Below are 23,849 nucleotides of genomic sequence, written 5' to 3'. Positions count from 1 at the left end.
TGTTGATGAAACACAGAAATTGCATCGGGATTGAATACAACAGTCACCATGCGCACTTTCCTCCATGGGAGTAATTCCCAAACAGTCTAAGTTTGATCGTTCCCTGGAAGACCAGTAGTAGTTTCCGATGCACATCTGGATTAATTCTGTAATCTGTGGACCTTCGAAGTGTGGATTAAAACTCAGAAATTGCCTCTGGATTAAATACAACAGTCACCATGCGCATTTTCCTCCATGGGAGTAATCCACATAGAGTCTACGCTTTAATCGCTCCCTGGAAGACCAGCAGTAGTTTCCGATTCACATCTGGAGGCTTTCTTTGATCTGTGGACCTTCAAAGTGTTGATGAAACACAGTAATTGTCTCGGGATTGAATACAACAATCACCATGCGCACTTTCCTCCATGGGAGAAATGTCTCAAACAGTCTACGCTTTGATCGTTCCCAGGAAGACCAGTAGTAGTTTCCGATGCACATCTGGAGGCATTCTGTAATCTGAGGGCTATCAGGGTGTTGATAAAACACAGAAAATGCATCGCGATTGAATACAACAGCAAAGAGTTTACGCTTTGATCGTTCCCTGGAAGACCAGTAGCAATTTCCGATGCTCATCTGGTGGCATTCTGTAATCCGAGGGCTATCAGAGTGTTGATGAAACACTGAATTTGCATCGGGATTGAATACAACAGTCACCATGCGCACTTTCCTCCATGGGAGTAATGTCTCAAAGAGTTTACGCTTTGATCGTTCCCTGGAAAACCAGTAGCAGTTTCCGATGCACATCTGGAGGCATTCTGTAATCTGTGGACTATCAGAGTGTTGATGAAACACAGAAATTGCATCGGGATTGAATACAACAGTCACCATGCGCACTTTCCTCCATGCGAGTAATGTCTCAAACAGTCTACGCTTTGATCGTTCGCTGGAAGACCAATACTAGTTTCCGATTAACATCTGGAGGCATTCTGTAATCTGTGGACTATCAGAGTGTTGATGAAACACAGAAATTGCATCGGGATTGAATACAACAGTCACCATGCGCACTTTCCTCCACGGGAGTAATGTCTCAAGCAGCCTACGCTATGATCGTTCCCTAGAAGACCAGTAGTAGTTTCCGATGCACATCTGGTGGCATTCTGTAATCTGTGGACTATCAGAGTGTTGATGAAACACAGAAAATGCATCGGGATTGAATACAACAGTCACCATGCGCACTTTCCTCCATGGGAGTAATGTCTCAAAGAGTTTACGCTTTGATCGTTCCCTGGAAGACCAGTAGCAGTTTCCGATGCACATCTGGAGGCATTCTGTAATCTGTGGACCTTCAAAGTGTTGATGAATCACAGTAACTGTCAAGGGATTGAATACATCAGTCACCATGCGCACTTTCCTCCATGGGAGTAATGGCTCAAACAGTCTATGCTTGGATCATTCCCTGGAAGACCAGTAGTAGTTACCGATGCACATCTGGTGCCATTCTGTAATCTGTGGACTATCAGAGTGTTGATGATACACACAAATTACATCGGGATTGAGTACAACAGTCACCATGCGCACTTTCCTCCACGGGAGTAATGTCTCAAACAGTCTACGCTTTGATCGTTCCCTGGACGACCAATACTAGTTTCCGATTAACATCTGGAGGCATTCTGTAATCTGTGGACTATCAGAGTGTTGATGAAACACAGAAATTGCATCGGCATTGAATACAACAGTCACCATGCGCACTTTCCTCCATGCGAGTAATGTCTCAAACAGTCTACGCTTTGATCGTTCCTGGAAGACCAGTAGTAGTTTCCGATGCACATCTGGCTGCATACTGTAATCTGTGGACTATCAGAGTGTTGATGAAACTCAGAAATTGCATAGGGATTGAATACAACATACACCATTCGCACTTTCCTCCATGGGAGTAATTCTGAAACAGTCAACGCTTAGATCGTTCCCTGGAAGACCAGTAGTAATTTCCGACGCACATCTGAATTCCTTCTGTAATTTGTGGACCTTCAAAGTGTGGATGGAAACACAGAAATTGCCTCGGGATTGAATACAACAGTCACCATGCGCACTTTCCTCCATGCGAGTAATGTCTCAAACAGTTTACGCTTTGATCGTTCCTTGGAAGACCAGTAGTATTTTCCGATGCACATCTGGAGGCTTTCCGTAATCTGTGGATTATCAGAGTGATGATGAAACACAGAAATTGCATCGGGATTGAATACAACAGTCACCATGCGCACTTTGCTCCATAAGAGTAAGGTTTCAAGCAGTCTACGCTTTGATCGTTCCCTGGAAGACCAGCTGTAGTTTCCGATTAACATCTGGAGGCATTCTGTAATCCGTGGACTATCATAGTGTTGATGAAACACAGAAATTGCATCGGGATTGAATACATCAGTCACCATTCGCACTTTCCTCCATGGGAGTAATGTCTCTAACAGTCTACGCTTTGATTATTCCCTGGAGGACCAGTAGTAGTTTCCGATGCACATCTGGTGCCATTCTGTAATCTGTGGACTATCAGAGTGTTGATGAAACACAGAAATAGCAACGGGATTGAATACATCAGTCACCATTCGCACTTTCCTCCATGGGAGTAATGTCTCAAAGAGTTTACGCTTTGATCGTTCCCTGGAAGACCAGTATCAGTTTCCAATGCATATCTGGAGGCATTCTGTAATCTGTGGACTATCAGAGTGTTGATGAAACACAGAAATTGCATCAGGATTGAATGCAACAGTCACCATGCGCACTTTCCTCCATGGGTGTAATGTCTCAAAGTGTTTACGCTTTGATCGTTCCCTGGAAGACCAGTAGTAGTTTCCGATGCACATCTGGATTAATTCTGTAATCTGTGGACCTTCGAAGTGTGGATTAAAACACAGAAATTGCCTCTGGATTGAATACTACAGTCACCATGCGCACTTTCCTCCATGGTAGTAATCCACAAAGAGTCTACGCTTTAATCGTTCCCTGGAAGACCAGCAGTAGCTTCCGATTCACATCTGGAGGCTTTCTGTAATCTGTGGACCTTCAAAGTGTTGATGAAACACAGTAATTGTCTCGGGATTGAATACAACAATCACCATGCGCACTTTCCTCCATGGGAGAAATGTCTCAAACAGTCTACGCTTTGATCGTTCCCAGGAAGACCAGTAGTAGTTTCCGATGCACATCTGGAGGCATTCTGTAATCTGAGGGCTATCAGAGTGTTGATAAAACACAGAAAATGCATCGGGATTGAATACAACAGCAAAGAGTTTGCGCTTTGATCGTTCCCTGGAAGACCAGTAGCAGTTTCCGATGCTCAACTGGTGGCGTTCTGTAATCTGAGGGCTATCAGAGTGTTGATGAAACACAGAAAATGCATCGGGATTGAATACAACAGTCACCGTGCGCACTTTACTCCATGTGAGTAATGTCTCAAAGAGTTTACGCTTTGATCGTTCCCTGGAAAACCAGTAGCAGTTTCCGATGCACATCTGGAGGCATTCTGTAATCTGTGGACTATCAGAGTGTTAATGAAACACAGAAATTGCATCGGGATTGAATGTAACAGTCACCATGCGCACTTTTCTCCATGCGAGTAATGTCTCAAACAGTCTACGCTTTGATCGTTCCTGGAAGACCAGTAGTAGTTTCCGATGCACATCTGGAGGCATTCTGTAATCTGTGGACTATCAGAGTGTTGATGAAATTCAGAAAATGCAGCGAAATTGAATACAACAGACACCATTCGCACTTTCCTCCATGGGAGTAATTCTGAAACAGTCAACGCTTTGATCGTTCCCTGGATGACCAGTAGTAATTTCCGATTCACATCTGGAGGCATTCTGTAATCTGAGGGCTATCAGTGTGTTGATGAAACACAGAAAATGCATCGGGATTGAATACAACAGTCACCATGCGCACTTTCCTCCATGGGAGTAATGTCTCAAAGAGTTTACGCTTTGATCGTTACCTGGATGAAGAGTAGTAATTTCCGATGCACATCTGGAGGCATTCTGTAATCTGAGGGCTATCAGTGTGTTGATGAAACACAGAAAATGCATCGGGATTGAATACAACAGTCACCATGCGCACTTTCCTCCATGGGAGTAATGTCTCAAAAAGTTTACGCTTTCATCGTTCCCTGGAAGACCAGTAGCAGTTTCCGATGCACATCTGGTGGCATTCTGTAATCTGAGGGCTATCAGAGTGTTGATGAAACACAGAAAATGCAAACGGATTGAATACAACAGTCACCATGCGCACTTTCCTCCAAGTTAGTAATGTCTCAAAGAGTTTACGCTTTGATCGTTCCCTGGAAGACCAGTAGCAGTTTCCGATGCACATCTTTAGGCATTCTGTAATCTGTGGACTATCAGAGTGTTGATGAAACACAGAAAATGCATCGGGATTGAACACAACAGTCACCATGCGCACTTTCCTACATGGGAGTAATGTCTCAAAGTGTTTACGCTTTGATCGTTCCTTGGAAGACCAGTAGCAGTTTCCCATGCACATCTGGAGGCATTCTGTAATCTGTGGACTGTCAGAGTGTTGATGGAACACAGAAATTGCTTCGGCATTAAATACAACAGTCACCATTCGCACTTTCCTCCATGCGAGTAATGTCTCAAACATTCTACGCTCTGATCGTTCCTGGAAGACCAGTAGTAGTTTCCGATGCACATCTGGCTGCATTCTGTAATCTGAGGGCTATCAGAGTGTTGATGAAACACAGAAAATGCAAACGGATTGAATACAACAGTCACCATGCGCCATTTCCTCCATGGGAGTAATGAGTCAAACAGTCTACGTTTTGATCGTTCCATGGAAGACCAGTAGTAGTTTCAATTGCACATCCGGAGGCATTCAGTAATCTGTGGACTATCAGAGTGTTGATGAAACACAGAAATTGCATCGGCATTGAATACAACAGTCACCATGCGCACTTTCCTCCATGCGAGTAATGTCTCAAACAGTCTACGCTTTGATCTTTCCTGGAAGACCAGTAGTAGTTTCCGATGCATATCTGGATGCATTCTGTAATCTGTGGACTATCAGAGTGTTGATGAAACTCAGAAATTGCATCGGGATTGAATACAACATACACCATTCGCACTTTCATCCATGGGAGTAATTCTGAAACAGTCAACGCTTTGATCGTTCCCTGGAAGACCAGTAGTAATTTCCGACGCACATCTGAATTCCTTCTGTAATTTGTGGACCTTCAAAGTGTGGATGGAAACACAGAAATTGCCTCGGGATTGAATACAACAGTCACCATGCGCACTTTCCTCCATGCGAGTAACGTCTCAAACAGTTTATGCTTTGATCGTTCCCTGGAAGACCAGTAGTAGTTTCCCATGCACATCTGGAGGCTTTCTGTAATCTGTGGACCTTCAAAGTGTTGATGAAAAACAGTAATTGTCTCGGGATTGAATACAACAGTCACCATGCGCACTTTCCTCCATTCGAGTAATTCTGAAACAGTCAACGCTTTGATCGTTCCCTGGAAGACCAGTATTAATTTCCGATGCACATCTGGATTCCTTCTGTAATTTGTGGACCTTCAAAGTGTAAATGGAAACACAGAAATTGCCTCGGGATTGAATACAACAGTCACCATGCGCACTTTCCTCCATGCGAGTAACGTCTCAAACAGTTTACGCTTTGATCGTTCCCTGGAAGACCAGTAGTAGTTACCGATGCACATCTTGAGATATTCTGTATTCTGTGTTAATGAAACACAGAAATTGCATCGGGATTGAATACAACAGTCACCATGCGCACTTTAATCCATGGGAGTAATGTTTCAAGCAGTCTACGTTTTGATCGTTCCCTGGAAGACCAGCAGTAGTTTCCGATTAACATCTGGAGGCATTCTGTAATCTGTGGACTATCAGAGTGTTGGTGAAACACAGAAATTGCATCGAGATTGAATACATCAGTCACCATTCGCACTTTCCTCCATGGGAGTAATGTCTCTAACAGTCTACGCTTTGATTATTCCCTGGAAGACCAGTAGTAGTTTCCGATGCACATCTGGTGCCATTCTGTAATCTGTGGACTATCAGAGTGTTGATGAAACACAGAAATAGCAACGGGATTGAATACAACAGTCACCATGCGCACTTTCTCCCACGGGAGGTATATCTCAAACAGTCTACGCTTTAACGTTCCCTGGAAGACCCGTAGTAGATTCCGATGCACATCTGGTGGCATTCTGTAATCTGTGGAAGTATCAGAGTGTTGATGAAACACATAAATTGCATCAGGATTGAATACAACAGTCACCATGCGCACTTTCCTCCATGGGAGTAATGTCTCAAAGAGTTTACGCTTTGATCGTTCCCTGGAAGACCAGTAGCAGTTTCCGATGCACATCTGGTGGCATTCTGTAATCTGTGGACTATCAGAGTTTTGATGAAACACAGAAAATGTATCGGGATTGAATACAACAGTCACCATGCGCACTTTCCTCCATGGGAGTAATGTCTCAAAGAGTTTACGCTTTGATCGTTCCCTGGAAGACCAGTATCAGTTTCCAATGCATATCTGGAGGCATTGTGTAATCTGTGGACTATCAGAGTGTTGATGAAACACAGAAATTGCATCGGTAGTGAATACAACAGTCACAATCCGCACTTCCCTCCATGGGAGTAATGTCGCAAACAGTCTACGCTTTGATCGTTGCCTGGAAGACCAGTAGTAGTTTCCGATGCACATCTGGTGGCATTCTGTAATCTGTGGACTATCAGAGTGTTGATGAAACACAGATATTGTATCGAGTTTGAATACAACAGTCACCATCCGAACTTTCCTCCATGGTAGTAATGTCTCAAACAGTCTACGATTTGATCGTTCCCAGGAAGACCAGTAGTAGTTTCCGATGCACATCTGGTTGCATTCTGTAATCTGTGGACTATTAGAATGTTGATGAAACACAGAAATTGCATCGGGATTGAATACAACAGTCACCATGCGCACTATCAATCATGGGAGTAATGTCTAAACTGTCTAGGCTTTGATCGTTCCTAGGAAGACCAGTAGTGGTTTCCGATGCACATCTGGAGGCAATCTGTAATTTGTGGAATATAAGAGTGTTGATGAAACACAGAAATTCCATCGGGATTGAATACAACAGTCACCATGCGCACTTTCCTCCATGGGAGTAATGTCTCGAACAGTCTACGCTTTGATCGTTCCCTGAAAGACCAGTAGTAGTTTCCGATGTACATCTGGAGGCATTCTGCAATCTGTGGACCTTCAAAGTGTTGATGAAACAAAGAAACTGCATCGAGTTTGAATACAACAGTCACCATCCGAACTTTCCTCCATGGGAGTAATGTCTCAAACAGACTTCGCTTTGATCGTTCCCAGGAAGACCAGTAGTAGTTTCCGATGCACATCTGGTTGCATTCTGTAATCTGTGGACTATTAGAATGTTGATGAAACACAGAAATTGCATCGAGTTTGAATACAACAGTCACCATCTGCACTTTTCTCCATGGGAGTAATATCTGAAACAGTCTACGCTTTGATCGCTCCCTGGAATACCAATAGTAGTTTCCGATGCACATCTGGAGGCATTCTGTAATCTGTAGACCTTCAAAGTGTTGATGAAACACAGAAACTGCATCGGGAGTGAATACAACAGCCACAATCCGCATTTTCCTCCATGGGAGTTATGTCTGATACAGTCTACGCTTTGATCGTTCCTAGGAAGACCAGTAGTAGATTCCGATGCACATCTGAAGACTATCTGTAATCTGTGGACTATCAGAGTGTTGATGAAACACAGAAATTGCATCGGGATTGAATACCACAGTCACCATGCGCACTTTCCTCCATGGGAGTAATGTCTCAAACAGTCTACGCTTTGATCGTTCCCTGGAAGATCAGTGGTAGTTTCCGATGCACATCTGGAATCATTCTGGAATCTCTGGACTATCAGAGTGTTGAAGAAACACAGAAATTGCATCGGTATTGAATACAACAGTCACCATGCGCACTTTCCTCCAAGGGAGTTATGTCTCAAACAGTCTACGCTTCTGATCGTTTCCTGGAAGACCAGTAGAAGTTTTCGATGCACATATGGTGGCATTCTGTAATCTGTGGACTATCAGAGTGTTGCTGAAACAACGAAATTGCATCGGGATTGTATACAACATTCACCATGCGCACTTTCCTCCATGGGAGTAATGTCTCAAAGAGTCTACGCTTTGATCGTTCCCTGGAAGACCAGTAGTAGTTTCCGATGCACGTCTGGAGGCATTCTGTATTCTGTGGACCTTCAAAGTGTTAATGAAACACAGAAATTGCATCGAGTTTGAATACAACAGTCACCATTAGCTCTTTCCTCCATGGGAGTAATGTCTCAAACAGTCTACGCTTTGATCGTTCCCAATAAGGTCAGTAGTAGTTTCCGATGCACATCTGGAGGCAATCTGTAATCTGTGAACTATCAGAGTGTTGATGAAACATAGAGATTGCATCGGGATGGAATATAACAGTCACCATCTGCACTTTTCTCCATGGGAGTAATATCTGATACAGTCTACGCTTTGATCGCTCCCTGGTATACCAGTAGTAGTTTCCGATGCACATCTGGTGGCATTCTGTAATCTGTGGACTATCAGAGTGTTGGTGAAAGACAGAAATAGCATCGGGATTGAATACAACATTCACTATGCACACTTTCCTCCATGGGAGTAATGTCTCAAACAGTCTACGCTCTGATCGTTCCCTGGAAGACCAGTAGTAGCTTCCGATGCACATCTGGAGGCATTCTGTATTCTGTGGACCTTCAAAGTGTTGATGAAACACAGAAATTGCATCGAGTTTGAATACAACAGTCACCATTAGCACTTTCCTCCATGGGAGTAATGTCTCAAACAGTCTACAGTTTGATCGTTTCCTGGAAGACCAGTAGTAGTTTCCGATGCACATCTGGTGGCATTCTGTAATCTGTGGACTATCAGAGTGTTGGTGAAAGACAGAAATAGCATCGGGATTGAATACAACATTCACTATGCGAACTTTCCTCCATGGGAGTAATGTTTCAAACAGTCTACGTTTTGATCGTTCCCTGGAAGACCTGTAGTAGTTTCAATTGCACATCTGGAGGCACTCCGTAATCTGTGGATTATCAGAGTGATGATGAAACACAGAAATTGCATCGGGATTGAATACAACAGTCACCATGCGCACTTTAATCCATGGGAGTAATGTTTCAAGCAGTCTACGCTTTGATCGTTCCCTGGAAGACCAGCAGTAGTTTCCGATTAACATCTGGAGGCATTCTGTAATCTGTGGACTATCAGAGTGTTGATGAAACACAGAAATTGCATCAGGATTGAATACATCAGTCACCATTCGCACTTTCCTCCATGGGAGTAATGTCTCTAACAGTCTACGCTTTGATTATTCCCTGGAAGACCAGTAGTAGTTTCCGATGCACATCTGGTGCCATTCTGTAATCTGTGGACTATCAGAGTGTTGATGAAACACAGAAATAGCAACGGGATTGAATACAACAGTCACCATGCGCACTTTCTCCCACGGGAGGTATATCTCAAACAGTCTACGCTTTAACGTTCCCTGGAAGACCCGTAGTAGATTCCGATGCACATCTGGTGGCATTCTGTAAACTGTGGAAGTATCAGAGTGTTGATGAAACACAGAAATTGCATCAGGATTGAATACAACAGTCACCATGCGCACTTTCCTCCATGGGAGTAATGTCTCAAAGAGTTTACGCTTTGATCGTTCCCTGGAAGACCAGTAGCAGTTTCCGATGCACATCTGGTGGCATTCTGTAATCTGTGGACTATCAGAGTGTTGATGAAACACAGACATTGCATCGGTAGTGAATACAACAGTCACAATCCGCACTTCCCTCCATGGGAGTAATGTCGCAAACAGTCTACGCTTTGATCGTTGCCTGGAAGACCAGTAGTAGTTTCCGATGCACATCTGGTGGCATTCCGTAATCTGTGGACTAACAGAGTGTTGAATAAACACAGAAAATGCATCGGGATTGAATAGAACAGTCACCATGCGCACTTTCCTCCACGGGAGATATATTTCAAACAGTCTACGCTTTGATCGTTCCCTAGAATACCAGCAGTAGTTTCCGATGCACATCTGGTGGCGTTCTGTAATCAGTGGACTATCAGAGTGTTGGTGAAACACAGAGATAGCATCGGGATTGAATACAGCAGTAACCACGCGCACTTTCCTCCATCTGAATAATGTCTCAAACAGTCTACGCTTTGATCGTTCCCTGGAAGACCAGTAGCACATTCCGATGCACATCTGGTGGCATTCTGTAATCTGTGGACTATCAGAGTGTTGATGAAACACAGATATTGCATCGAGTTTGAATACAACAGTCACCATCCGAACTTTCCTCCATGGGAGTAATGTCTCAAACAGTCTACGCTTTGATCGTTCCCAGGAAGACCAGTAGTAGTTTCCGATGCACATCTGGTTGCATTCTGTAATCTGTGGACTATTAGAATGTTGATGAAACACAGAAATTGCATCGGGATTGAATACAACAGTCACCATGCGCACTATCATCCATGGGAGCAATGTCTAAACTGTCTAGGCTTTGATCGTTCCCAGGAAGACCAGTAGTGGTTTCCGATGCACATCTGGAGGCAATCTGTAATTTGTGGAATATAAGAGTGTTGATGAAACACAGAAATTCCAGCGGGATTGAATACAACAGTCACCATGCGCACTTTCCTCCATGGGAGTAATGTCTCAAACAGTCTACGCTTTGATCGTTCCCTGAAAGACCTGTAGTAGTTTCCGATGTGCATCTGGAGGCATTCTGCAATCTGTGGACCTTCAAAGTGTTGATGAAACAAAGAAACTGCATCGAGTTTGAATACAACAGTCACCATCCGAACTTTCCTCCATGGGAGTAATGTCTCAAACAGACTGCGCTTTGATCGTTCCCAGGAAGACCAGTAGTAGTTTCCGATGCACATCTGGTTGCATTCTGTAATCTGTGGACTATTAGAATGTTGATGAAACACAGAAATTGCATCGAGTTTGAATACAACAGTCACCATCTGCACTTTTCTCCATGGGAGTAATATCTGAAACAGTCTACGCTTTGATCGCACCCTGGAATACCAATAGTAGTTTCCGATGCACATCTGGAGGCATTCTGTAATCTGTAGACCTTCAAAGTGTTGATGAAACACAGAAACTGATTCGGGAGTGAATACAACAGTCACAATCCGCACTTTCCTCCATGGGAGTTATGTCTGATACAGTCTACGCTTTGATCGTTCCTAGGAAGACCAGTAGTAGATTCCGATGCACATCTGAAGACTATCTGTAATCTGTGGACTATCAGAGTGTTGATGAAACACAGAAATTGCATCGGGATTGAATACCACAGTCACCATGCGCACTTTCCTCCATGGGAGTAATGTCTCAAACAGTCTACGCTTTGATCGTTCCCTGGAAGATCAGTGGTAGTTTCCGATGCACATCTGGATTCATTCTGTAATCTCTGGACTATCAGAGTGTTGATGAAACACAGAAATTGCATCGGTATTGAATACAACAGTCACCATGCGCACTTTCCTCCAAGGGAGTTATGTCTCAAACAGTCTACGCCTCTGATCGTTTCCTGGAAGACCAGTAGAAGTTTTCGATGCACATATGGTGGCATTCTGTAATCTGTGGACTATCAGAGTGTTGCTGAAACAACGAAATTGCATCGGGATTGTATACAACATTCACCATGCGCACTTTCCTCCATGGGAGTAATGTCTCAAAGAGTCTACGCTTTGATCGTTCCCTGGAAGACCAGTAGTAGTTTCCGATGCACGTCTGGAGGCATTCTGTATTCTGTGGACCTTCAAAGTGTTAATGAAACACAGAAATTGCATCGAGTTTGAATACAACAGTCACCATTAGCACTTTCCTCCATGGGAGTAATGTCTCAAACAGTCTACGCTTTGATCGTTCCCAATAAGGTCAGTAGTAGTTTCCGATGCACATCTGGAGGCAATCTGCAATCTGTGAACTATCAGAGTGTTGATGAATCATAGAGATTGCATCGGGATGGAATATAACAGTCACCATCTGCACTTTTCTCCATGGGAGTAATATCTGATACAGTCTACGCTTTGATCGCTCCCTGGAAGACCAGTAGTAGTCATTCTGTAATCTGTGGACTATCAGAGTGTTGATGAAAGACGGAAAATGCATCGGGATTGAATACAACAGTCACCATGCGCACTTTCCTCCATGGGAGTAATGGCTCAAACAGTCTACGCTTTGATCGTTCCCAGGAAGACCAGTAGTAGTTTCCGGTGCACATCTGGAGGCAATCTGTAATCTGTGGACTATCAGAGTGTTGATGAAACATAGAAATTGCATCGGGATGGAATACAACAGTCACCATCTGCACTTTTCTCCATGGGAGTAATGTCTCAAACAGTCTACGCTTTGATCGTTCCCTGGAAGACCAGTAGTAATTTCCGTTGCACATCTGGAGGCATTCTGTAATCTGTGGACTATCAGGGTTTTGATGAAACACAGATATTGCATCGGGATTGAATACAACAGTCACCATGCGCACTTTCCTCCATGGGAGTAATGGCTCAAACAGTCTACGCTTTGATCGTTCCCTGGTAGACCAGTAGTAGATTCCAATGCACATCTGGAGGTATTCTGTAATCTGTGGACCTTCAAAGTGTTGATGAAACATAGAAATTGCATCGGGATTGAATACAACAGTCACCATCTGCACTTTTCTATATGGGAGTAATATCTGATACAGTCTACGCTTTGATCGCTCCCTGGAATACCAGTAGCAGTTTCCGATGCACATCTGGTGGCATTCTGTAATCTGTGGACTATCAGAGTGTTGGTGAAAGACAGAAATAGCATCGGGATTGAATACAACAATCACCATGCGCACTTTCCTCCATCTGATTAATGTCTCAAACAGTCTACGCTTCTGATCGTTTCCTGGAAGACCAGTAGTACTTTCCGATGCACATCTGGTGGAATTCAGTAATCTGTGGACTATCAGAGTGTTGATGAAACACAGAAATTGCATCGGGATTGAATACAACATTCACCATGCGCACTTTCCTCCATGGGAGTAATGTCACAAACAGTCCACGCTTTGATCGATCCCTCGAAGATTAGTAGTAGTTTCCGATGCACATCTGGAGGCATTCTGTATTCTGTGGACCTTCAAAGTGTTCATGAAACACAGAAATTGCTTCGTGTTTGAATAAAACAGTCACCATCCGCACTTTCCTCCATGGGAGTAATGTCTCAAACAGTCTACGCTTTGATCGTTCCCTGGAAGACCAGTAGTAGTATCCGATGCACATCTGGAGGCATTCTGTATTCTGTGGACCTTCAAAGTGTTGATGAAACACAGAAATTGCATAGAGTTTGAATACAACAGTCACCATCGGCACCTTCCTCCATGGGAGTAATGTCTCAAACAGTCTACGCTTTGATCGTTCCCAGGAAGACCAATAGTAGTTTCTGATGCACATCTGGAGGCAATCTGTAATCTGTGGACTATCAGAGTGTTGATGAAACATAGAAATTGCATCGGGATGGAATACAACAGTCACCATCTGCACTTTTGTCCGTGGGAGTAATATCTGATACAGTCTACGCTTTGATCGCTCCCTGGAATACCAGCAGTAGTTTCCGATGCACATCTGGTGGCATTCTGTAATCTGTGGACTATCAGAGTGTTGGTGAAAGAAAGAAATAACATCGGGATTGAATACAACAGTCACCATGCGCACTTTCCTCCATCTGAGTAATGTCTCAATGAGTGTACGCTTTGATCGTTCTTTAGAAGACCAGTAGTAGTTTCCGATGCACATCTGGTGGCGTTCCGTAATCAATGGACTATCAGAGTGTTGCTGAAACACAGAAATTGTATCGGGATTGAATACAACATTCACCATGAGCACTTTCCTCCATGGGAGTAATGTCTCTAACAGTCTACGCTTTCATCGTGCCCTGGAAGACCAGTAGTAGTTTCCGATGAACATCTGGAGACATTCTGTATTCTGTGGACCTACAAAGTGTTGATGAAACACAGAAATTGCATCGAGTTTGAATACAACAGTCACCATTAGCACTTTCCTCCATGGGAGTAATGTCTCAAACAGTCTACGCTTTGATCGTACCCTGGAAGACCAGTAGTAGTATCCGATGCACATCTGGAGGCATTCTGTATTCTGTGGACCTTCAAAGTGTTGATGAAACACAGAAATTGCATAGAGTTTGAATACAACAGTCACCATCTGCACTTTTCTATATGGGAGTAATATCCGATACAGTCTACGCTTTAATCGCTCCCTGGAATACCAGTAGTAGTTTCCGATGCACATATATTGGCATTCTGTAATCTGTGGACTATCTGAGTGTTGATAAAACACAGAAACAGCAAAGGGATTGAATACAACAGTCACCATGCGCACTTTCCTCCATGGGAGTAAGGTCTCAAACACTCTACGCTTTGATCGTTCCTAATAAGACCAGTAGTAGTTTCCGATGCACATCTGGAGGCAATCTGTAATCTGTGGACTATAAGAGTGTTGATGAAACATAGAATATGCATCGGGATGGAAAACAACAGTCACCATCCGCACGTTTCTAGATGGGAGTCATATCTGAAACAGTCTATGCTTTGATCGTTCCCTGGATGACCAGTAGTAGTTTCCGATGCACATCTGGAGGCATTCCGTAATCTGTGGACCTTCAAAGTGTTGATGAAACACAGAAATTGCATCGGTGGTGAATACAACAGTCACAATCCGCACTTCCCTCCATGGGAGTAATGTCGCAAACAGTCTCCATTTTGATCGTTGCCTGGAAGACCAGTAGTAGTTTCCGATGCACATCTAGTGGCGTTCTGTAATCTGTGGACTATCAGAGTGTTGGTGAAACACAGAGATAGCATCGGGATTGAATACAACAGTAACCATGCGCACTTTCCTCCATCTGAATAATGTCTCAAACAGTCTATGCTTTGATCGTTTCCTGGAAGACCAGTAGTAGTTTCCGATGCACATCTGGTGGCATTCTGTAATCTGTGGACTATCAGAGTGTTGATGAAACACAGATATTACATCAGGATTGAATACAACAGTCACCATGCGCACTTTCCTCCATGGGCGTAATGTCTCAAACAGTCTACGCTTTGATAGTTCCCTGGAAGACCAGTAGTAGTTTCCGATGTACATCTGGAGGCATTCAGCAATCTGTGGCCCTTCAAAGTGTTATTGAAACAAAGAAATTGCATCGAGTTTGAATACAACAGTCACCATCCGCACTTTCCTCCATGGGAGTAATGTCTCAAACTGTCTACGCTTTGATCGTTCCCAGGAAGACCAGTAGTAGTTTACGATGCACATCTGGTGGATTTCTGTAATCTGTGGACTATTAGAATGTTGATGAAACACAGAAATTGCATCGGGATTGAATACAACAGTCACCATGCGCACTATCCTCCGTGGGAGTGATGTCTCAAACAGTGTACGCTTTGATCGTTCCCTGGAAGACCAGTAGTAGTTTCCGATGCACATCTGGAGGCATTCTGTAATCTGTGGACTATCAGAGTGTTGATGAAACATACAAATTGCATCGGGATTGAATACAACAGTCACCATCTGCACTTTTCTATATGGGAGTAATATCTGATACAGTCTACGCTTTGATCGCTCCCTGGAATACCAGTAGCAGTTTCCGATGCACATCTGGTGGCATTCTGTAATCTGTGGACTATCAGAGTGTTGGTGAAAGACAGAAATAGCATCGGGATTGAATACAACAATCACCATGCGCACTTTCCTCCATCTGATTAATGTCTCAAACAGTCTACGCTTCTGATCGTTTCCTGGAAGACCAGTAGTAGTTTCCGATGCACATCTGGTGGCATTCTGTAATCTGTGGACTATCAGAGTGTTGATGAAACACAGATATTACATCAGGATTGAATACAACAGTCACCATGCGCACTTTCCTCCATGGGCGTAATGTCTCAAACAGTCTACGCTTTGATAGTTCCCTGGAAGACCAGTAGTAGTTTCCGATGTACATCTGGAGGCATTCAGCAATCTGTGGCCCTTCAAAGTGTTATTGAAACAAAGAAATTGCATCGAGTTTGAATACAACAGTCACCATCCGCACTTTCCTCCATGGGAGTAATGTCTCAAACTGTCTACGCTTTGATCGTTCCCAGGAAGACCAGTAGTAGTTTACGATGCACATCTGGTGGAATTCAGTAATCTGTGGACTATCAGAGTGTTGATGAAACACAGAAATTGCATCGGGATTGAATACAACATTCACCATGCGCACTTTCCTCCATGGGAGTAATGTCACAAACAGTCCACGCTTTGATCGATCCCTCGAAGATTAGTAGTAGTTTCCGATGCACATCTGGAGGCATTCTGTATTCTGTGGACCTTCAAAGTGTTCATGAAACACAGAAATTGCTTCGTGTTTGAATAAAACAGTCACCATCCGCACTTTCCTCCATGGGAGTAATGTCTCAAACAGTCTACGCTTTGATCGTTCCCTGGAAGACCAGTAGTAGTATCCGATGCACATCTGGAGGCATTCTGTATTCTGTGAACCTTCAAAGTGTTGATGAAACACAGAAATTGCATAGAGTTTGAATACAACAGTCACCATCGGCACCTTCCTCCATGGGAGTAATGTCTCAAACAGTCTACGCTTTGATCGTTCCCTGGAAGACCAGTAGTAGTTTCCGATGCACATATATTGGCATTCTGTAATCTGTGGACTATCGGAGTGTTGATGAAACACAGAAACAGCATCGGGATTGAATACAACAGTCACCATGCGCACTTTCCTCCATGGGAGTAATGTCTCAAACACTCTACGCTTTGATCGTTCCTAATAAGACCAGTAGTAGTATCAAATGCACATCTGGTGGCATTCTGTAATCTGCGGACTATCGGGGTGTTGATGAAACACAGAAAATGCATCGTGATTGAATACAGCAGTCACCATGCGCACTTTCCTCCATGGGAGTGATATCTCAAACAGTCTACGCTTTGATCGTTCCCTGGAATACCAGTAGTAGTTTCCGATGCACATATATTGGCATTCTGTAATCTGTGGACTATCGGAGTGTTGATGAAACACAGAAACAGCATCGGGATTGAATACAACAGTCACCATGCGCACTTTCCTCCATGGGAGTAATGTCTCAAACACTCTACGCTTTGATCGTTCCTAATAAGACCAGTAGTAGTTTCCGATGCACATCTGGAGGCAATCTGTAATCTGTGGACTATATGAGTGTTGATGAAACATAGAATATTCATCGGGATGGAAAACAACAGTCACCATCCGCACATTTCTCGATGGGAGTCATATCTGAAACAGTCTATGCTTTGATCGTTCCCTGGATGACCAGTAGTAGTTTCCGATTCACATCTGGTGGCATTCCGTAATCTGTGGACCTTCATAGTGTTGATGAAACACAGAAATTGCATCGGTGGTGAATACAACAGTCACAATCCGCACTTCCCTCCATGGGAGTAATGTCGCAAACTGTCTCCGTTTTGATCGTTGCCTGGAAGACCAGTAGTAGTTTCCGATGCACATCTGGTGGCGTTCTGTAATCTGTGGACTATCAGAGTGTTGATGAAACACAGATATTACATCAGGATTGAATACAACAGTCACCATGCGCACTTTCCTCCATGGGCGTAATGTCTCAAACAGTCTATGCTTTGATCGTTTCCTGGAAGACCAGTAGTAGTTTCCGATGCACATCTGGAGGCATTCTGCAATCAGTGGCCCTTCAAAGTGTTGGTGAAACAAAGAAATTGCATCGAGTTTGAATACAACAGTCACCATCCGCACTTTCCTCCATGGGAGTAATGTCTCAAACTGTCTACGCTTTGATCGTTCCCAGGAAGACCAGTAGTAGTTTCCGATGCATATCTGGTGGAATTCTGTAATCTGTGGACTATTAGAACTTTGATGAAACACAGAAATTGCATCGGGATTGAATACAACAGTCACCATGCGCACTATACTCTGTGGGAGTGATGTCTCAAACAGTCTACGCTTTGATCGTTCCCTGGAAGACCAGTAGTAGTTTCCGATGCACTTCTGGAGGCATTCTGTATTCTGTGGACCTTCAAAGTGTTGATGAAACACAGAAATTGCATCGAGTTTGAATACAACAGTCACTATCCGCACTTTCCTCCACGGGAGTAATGTCTCAAACAGTCTACGCTTTGATCGTTCCCTGGAAGACCAGTGGTAGTTTCCGATGACATCTGGATTTATTCTGTAATCTGTGGACTATCAGAGTGTTGATGAAAAACACAGAAATTGCATCGGGATTGAATACAACTGTCAATATTCGCACTTTCCTCCATGAGAGTAATGTCTCAAACAATCTATGCTTTGATCGTTCCCTGCAAGACCAGTAGTAGTTTCCGATGCACATCTGGAGGCCTTCTGTAATCTGTGGACCTTCAAAGTGTTGATGAAACACAGAAATTGCATCGGGATTGAATACAACAGTCACCATGCGCACTTTCCTCCATGGGAGTTATTCTCAAACAGTCTACGCCTTGATCGTTCCCTAGAAGACCAGTAGTAGTTTCCGATGCACATCTGGAGGCATTCTGTAATCTGTGGACTATCAGAGTGTTGATGAAACACAGAAATTCCATCGGGATTGCAAACAACAGTCACCATGCGCACTTTCCGCCATGGGAGTAATGTCTCAAACAGTCTACGCTTTGATACTTCCCTGGTAGACTAGTAGTAGTTTCCGATGCACATCTGGAGGCATTCAGTAATCTGTGGACCTTCAAAGTGTTGATGAAACACAGAAATTGCTTCGAGTTTGAATACAACATTCATCATCCGCACTTTCCTCCATGGGAGTAATGTCTCAAACAGTCTACGCTTTGATCGTTCCCAGGAAGACCAGTAGTAGTTTCCGATGCACATCTGGAGGCAATCTGTTATCTGTGGACTATCAGAGTGTTGATGAAACATAGAAATTGCATCGGGATTGAATACAACAGTCAGCATCTGCACTTTTCTCCATGGGAGTAATATCTGAAACAGGCTACGCTTTCATCGTTCCCTGGAAGACCAGTAGTAGTTTCCAATGCACATCTGGTGGATTTCTGTAATCTGTGGACTATCAGAGTGTTGATGAAACACAGAAATTTCATCGGGATTGAATACAACAGTCACCATGCGCACTTTCCTCCACGGGAGTAATGTCTCAAACAGTCAACGCTTTGATCGTTTCCTGGAAGACCAGTAGTAGCTTCCGATGCACATCTGGTGGCATTCTCTAATCTGTAGACTATCAGAGTGTTGATGATACACAGAAATTGCATCGTGATTGAATACAACAGTCACCATGCGCACTTTCCTCCATGGGAGTAATGTCTCAAAGAATCTACGCTTTGATCGTTCCCTGTTAGACCAGTAGAAGTTTCCGATGCACATCAGGAGCCATTCTGTAAACTGTGGACCATCAAAATGTTAATGAAACACAGAAATTGCATAAGGGAGTGAATACAACAGTCACCATCCGCTGTTTCCTCCATGGGAGTCACGTCTGAAACAGTCTAGGCTTTGATCGTTCCCAGGGAGACCAGTAGTAGTTTCCGATGCACATCTGGAGGCAGTCTGTAAACTGTGGACTATCAGGGTTTTGATGAAACACAGAAATTGCATCGGGATTGAATACAACAGTCAATATTCGCATTTTCCTCCATGGGAGTAATGTCTCAAACAGTCTACGCATTGATCGTTCCCTCGAAGACCAGTAGTAATATCCGATGCACATCTGGAGGCATTCTGTAATCTGTGGACTATCAGGGTTTTGATGAAACACAGAAAATGCACCGGGATTGAATTCAACTGTCACCAAGCGCACTTTCCTCCATGAGAGTAATGTCTCAAACAGTCTACGCTTTGATCGTTCCCTGTAAGACATGTAGCTTTTTCCGATGCACATCTGGAGGCATTCTGTAATCTGTGGACTGTCAGAGTGTTGATGAAACTCAGAAATTCCATCGGGATTGAATACAACAGTCACTATGCGCACTTTCCTCCATGGGAGTAAGTCTCAAACAGTCTATGCTTTGATCGTTCCCAGGAAGACAAGTAGTAGTTTCCGATGCTCATCTGGGGGCAATCTGTAATCTGTGGACTATCAGAGTGTTTATGAAACACAGAATTTGCATCGGGATTGAATACAACAGTCACCATGCGCACTTTCGTCCATGGGAGTAATTCTCAAACAGTCTAGGCATTGATCGTTCCCTGGAAGACCACTAGTAGTTTCCGATGCACATCTTTAGGCATTCTGTAATCCGTGGACTATCACAGTGTTGATGAAACACAGAAATTGAATCGCGATTGAATACAACAGTCATCATGCGCAGTTTCCTTCCTGGGAGTAACGTCTGAAACAGTCTACGCTTTGATCGCTCCCAGGAAGACCAGTAGTAGATTCCGATGCACATCTAGATTCATTCTGTGATATGTGGACTGTCAGAGTGTTGATGAAACACAGAAATTATATCGGGATTGAATATAACAATCAATATTCGCACTTTCCTCCATGGGAGTAATGTCTCAAACAGTCTACGGTTTGATCGTTCCCTGGAAGACCTGTAGTAATTTCCGATGCACATCTGGTGGCATTCTGTAATCTGTGGACTAACAGAGTATTGATGAAACACAGAAATTGCATCGGGATTGAATACAACAGTTAATATTCGCACTTTCCTCTATGGGAGTAATGTCTCAAACAGTCTACGCTTTGATCGTTCCCTGGAAGACCAGTAGCAGTTTCCGATGCACAGCTGGAGGCATTCTGTAATCTGTGGACCTTTAAAGTGTTGATGAAACACAGAAATTGCATCGGGAGTGAATAAAACAGTCACAATCCGCACTTTCCTCAATGGGAGTAATGTCTGACACAGTCTACGCTTTGATCGTTCCCTGGAAGACCAGTAGTAATTTCCGATGCACATCTGGAGGCATTCTGTAATCTGTGGACTATCAGAGTGTTGATGAAACACAGAAATCCCATCGGGATTGAATACAACAGTCACCATGCGCACTTTCCTCCATGGGAGTAATGTCTCAAACAGTCTACGCTTTCATCGTTCCCTGGAAGACCAGTAGTAGTTTCCGATGCACATCTGGAGGCATTCTGTAATATGTCGACTATCAGAGTGTTGATGAAACACAGAAATTCCATCGGGATTGAATACAACAGTCACCATGCGCACTTTCCTCCATGAGAGTAATGTCTCAAACAGTCTACGCTTTGAACATTCCCTGGAAGACCAGTAGTAGTTTCCGATGCACATCTGGAGGCAATCTGTAATCTGTGGACTATCAGAGTGTTGATGAAATTCAGAAATTGCATCGGGATTGAATACAACAGACACCATCCACACTTTTCTCCATGGGAGTAACGTCTCAAACAGTCTACGCTTTAATCGTTCCCTGGAAGACCAGTAGTAATTTCTGATGCACATCTGGAGGCATTCTGTAATCTGTGGACTATCAGAGTGTTGATGAAACACAGAAAATGCATCGGGATTGAATACAACAGTCACCATGCGCACTTTCCTCCATGGGAGTAATGTCTCAAACAGTCTACGTTTTGATCGTTCCCTGGAAGACCAGTAGTAGTTTCCGATTGACACCTGGTGGCATTCTGTAATCTGTGGACTTTCAGAGTGTTGATGAAACACAGAAATTGCATCGGGATTGAATACAACAGTCACCATGCGCACTTTTCTCCATTGGAGTGATGTCTCAAATAGTCTACGATTTGATCGTTGCCTGGAAGACCAGTAGTAGTTTTCGGTGCACATCTGGTGGCATTCTGTAATCTGTGGACTATCAGAGCGTTGGTGAAACACTGAGATAGCATCGGGATTGGATACAACAATCACCATGCGCACTTTCCTCCATGGGAGTAATGTCTCCAACAGTCTACGCTTTGATCGTTCCCTGGAAGACCAGTAGCAGTTTCCGATGCACAGCTGGAAGCATTCTGTAATCTGTGGACCTTCAAAGTGTTGATGAAACACAGAAATTGCATCGGGAGTGAATAAAACAGTCACAATCCGCACTTTCCTCAATGGGAGTAATGTCTGACACAGTCTACGCTTTGATCGTTCCCAGAAAGACCAGTAGTAGTTTCCGATGCACATCTGGAAACAATCTGTATTCTGTGGAGTATCAGAATGTTGATGAAACACAGAAATAGCATCGGGATTGAATACAACAGTCAATATTCGCACTTTCCTCCATGGGAGTAATGTCTCAAACAGTCTACGCTTTGATCGTTCCCTGGAAGACCAGTAGTAATTTCCGATGCACATCTGGAGGCATTCTGTAATCTGTGGACTATCAGAGTGTTGATGAAACACAGAAATCCCGTCGGGATTGAATACAACAGTCACCATGCGCACTTTCCTCCATGGGAGTAATGTCTCAAACAGTCTACGTTTTGATCGTTCCCTGGAAGACCAGTAGTAGTTTCCGATGCACATCTGGAGGCATTCTGTAATATGTCGACTATCAGAGTGTTGATGAAACACAGAAATTCCATCGGGATTGAATACAACAGTCACCATGCGCACTTTCCTCCATGAGAGTAATATCTCAAACAGTCTACGCTTTGAACATTCCCTGGAAGACCAGTAGTAGTTTCCGATGCACATCTGGAGACATTCTGTAATATGTGGACTATCAGAGTGTTGATGAAACACAGAAATTCCATCGGGATTGAATACAACAGTCACCAAGCGCACTTTCCTCCATGGGAGTAATTCTCAAACATTATAGGCTTTGATCGTTCCGTGGAAGACCAGTAGTAGTGTCCGATGCACATCTGGTGGCATTCTGTAATCTGTGGACTAACAGAGTATTGATGAAACACAGAAATTGCATCGGGATTGAATACAACAGTCACCATGCGCACTTTCCTCCATGGGAGTAATGTCTCAAACAGTCTACGCTTTGATCGTTCCCTGGAAGACCAGTAGTAATTTCCGATGAACATCTGGAGGCATTCTGTAATCTGTGGACTATAGGGTGTTGATGAAACACAGAAATTCCATCGGGATTGATTACAACAGTCACCATGCGCACTTTCCTCCATGGGAGTAATGTCTCAAACAATCTACGCTTTGATCGTGCCCTGGAAGACCAGTAGTAGTTTCCGATGCACATCTGGAGGAATTCTGTAATATGTGGACTATCAGAGTGTTGATGAAACACAGAAATTCCATCGGGATTGAATACATCAGTCACCATGCGCACTTTCCTCCATGGGAGTAATGTCTCAAACAGTCTACGCTTTGATCATTCCCTGGAAGACCAGTAGTAGTTTCCGATGCATATCTGGTGGTATTCTGTAATCTGTGGACTATCAGAGTGTTGGTGATACACAGAGATAGCATCGGGACTGAATACAACAGTCACCATGCGCAGTTTCCTCCATGGGAGTAATCTCTCAAACAGTCTACGCTTTGATCGTTCACAGGAATACCAGTAGTAGTTTCCGATGCACATCTGGAAACAATCTGTATTCTGTGGACTATCAGAGTGTTAATGCAACACAGAAATAGCATTGAGATTGAATACAACAGTCAATATTCGCACTTTCCTCCATGGGAGTAATTTCTCAAACAGTCTATGATTTCATCGTTCCCTGGAAGGCCAGTAGTGGTTTCCGATGCACAACTGGTGGCATTCTGTAATTTGTCGACTATCAGAGTGTTGATGAAACACAGAAAAAG

The sequence above is a fragment of the Schistocerca gregaria genome, chromosome 8 (genome assembly GCF_023897955.1).
Source record: "Schistocerca gregaria isolate iqSchGreg1 chromosome 8, iqSchGreg1.2, whole genome shotgun sequence".
Classification (NCBI taxonomy): domain Eukaryota; kingdom Metazoa; phylum Arthropoda; class Insecta; order Orthoptera; family Acrididae; genus Schistocerca; species Schistocerca gregaria.
This window is presented reverse-complemented; position numbering follows the sequence as displayed.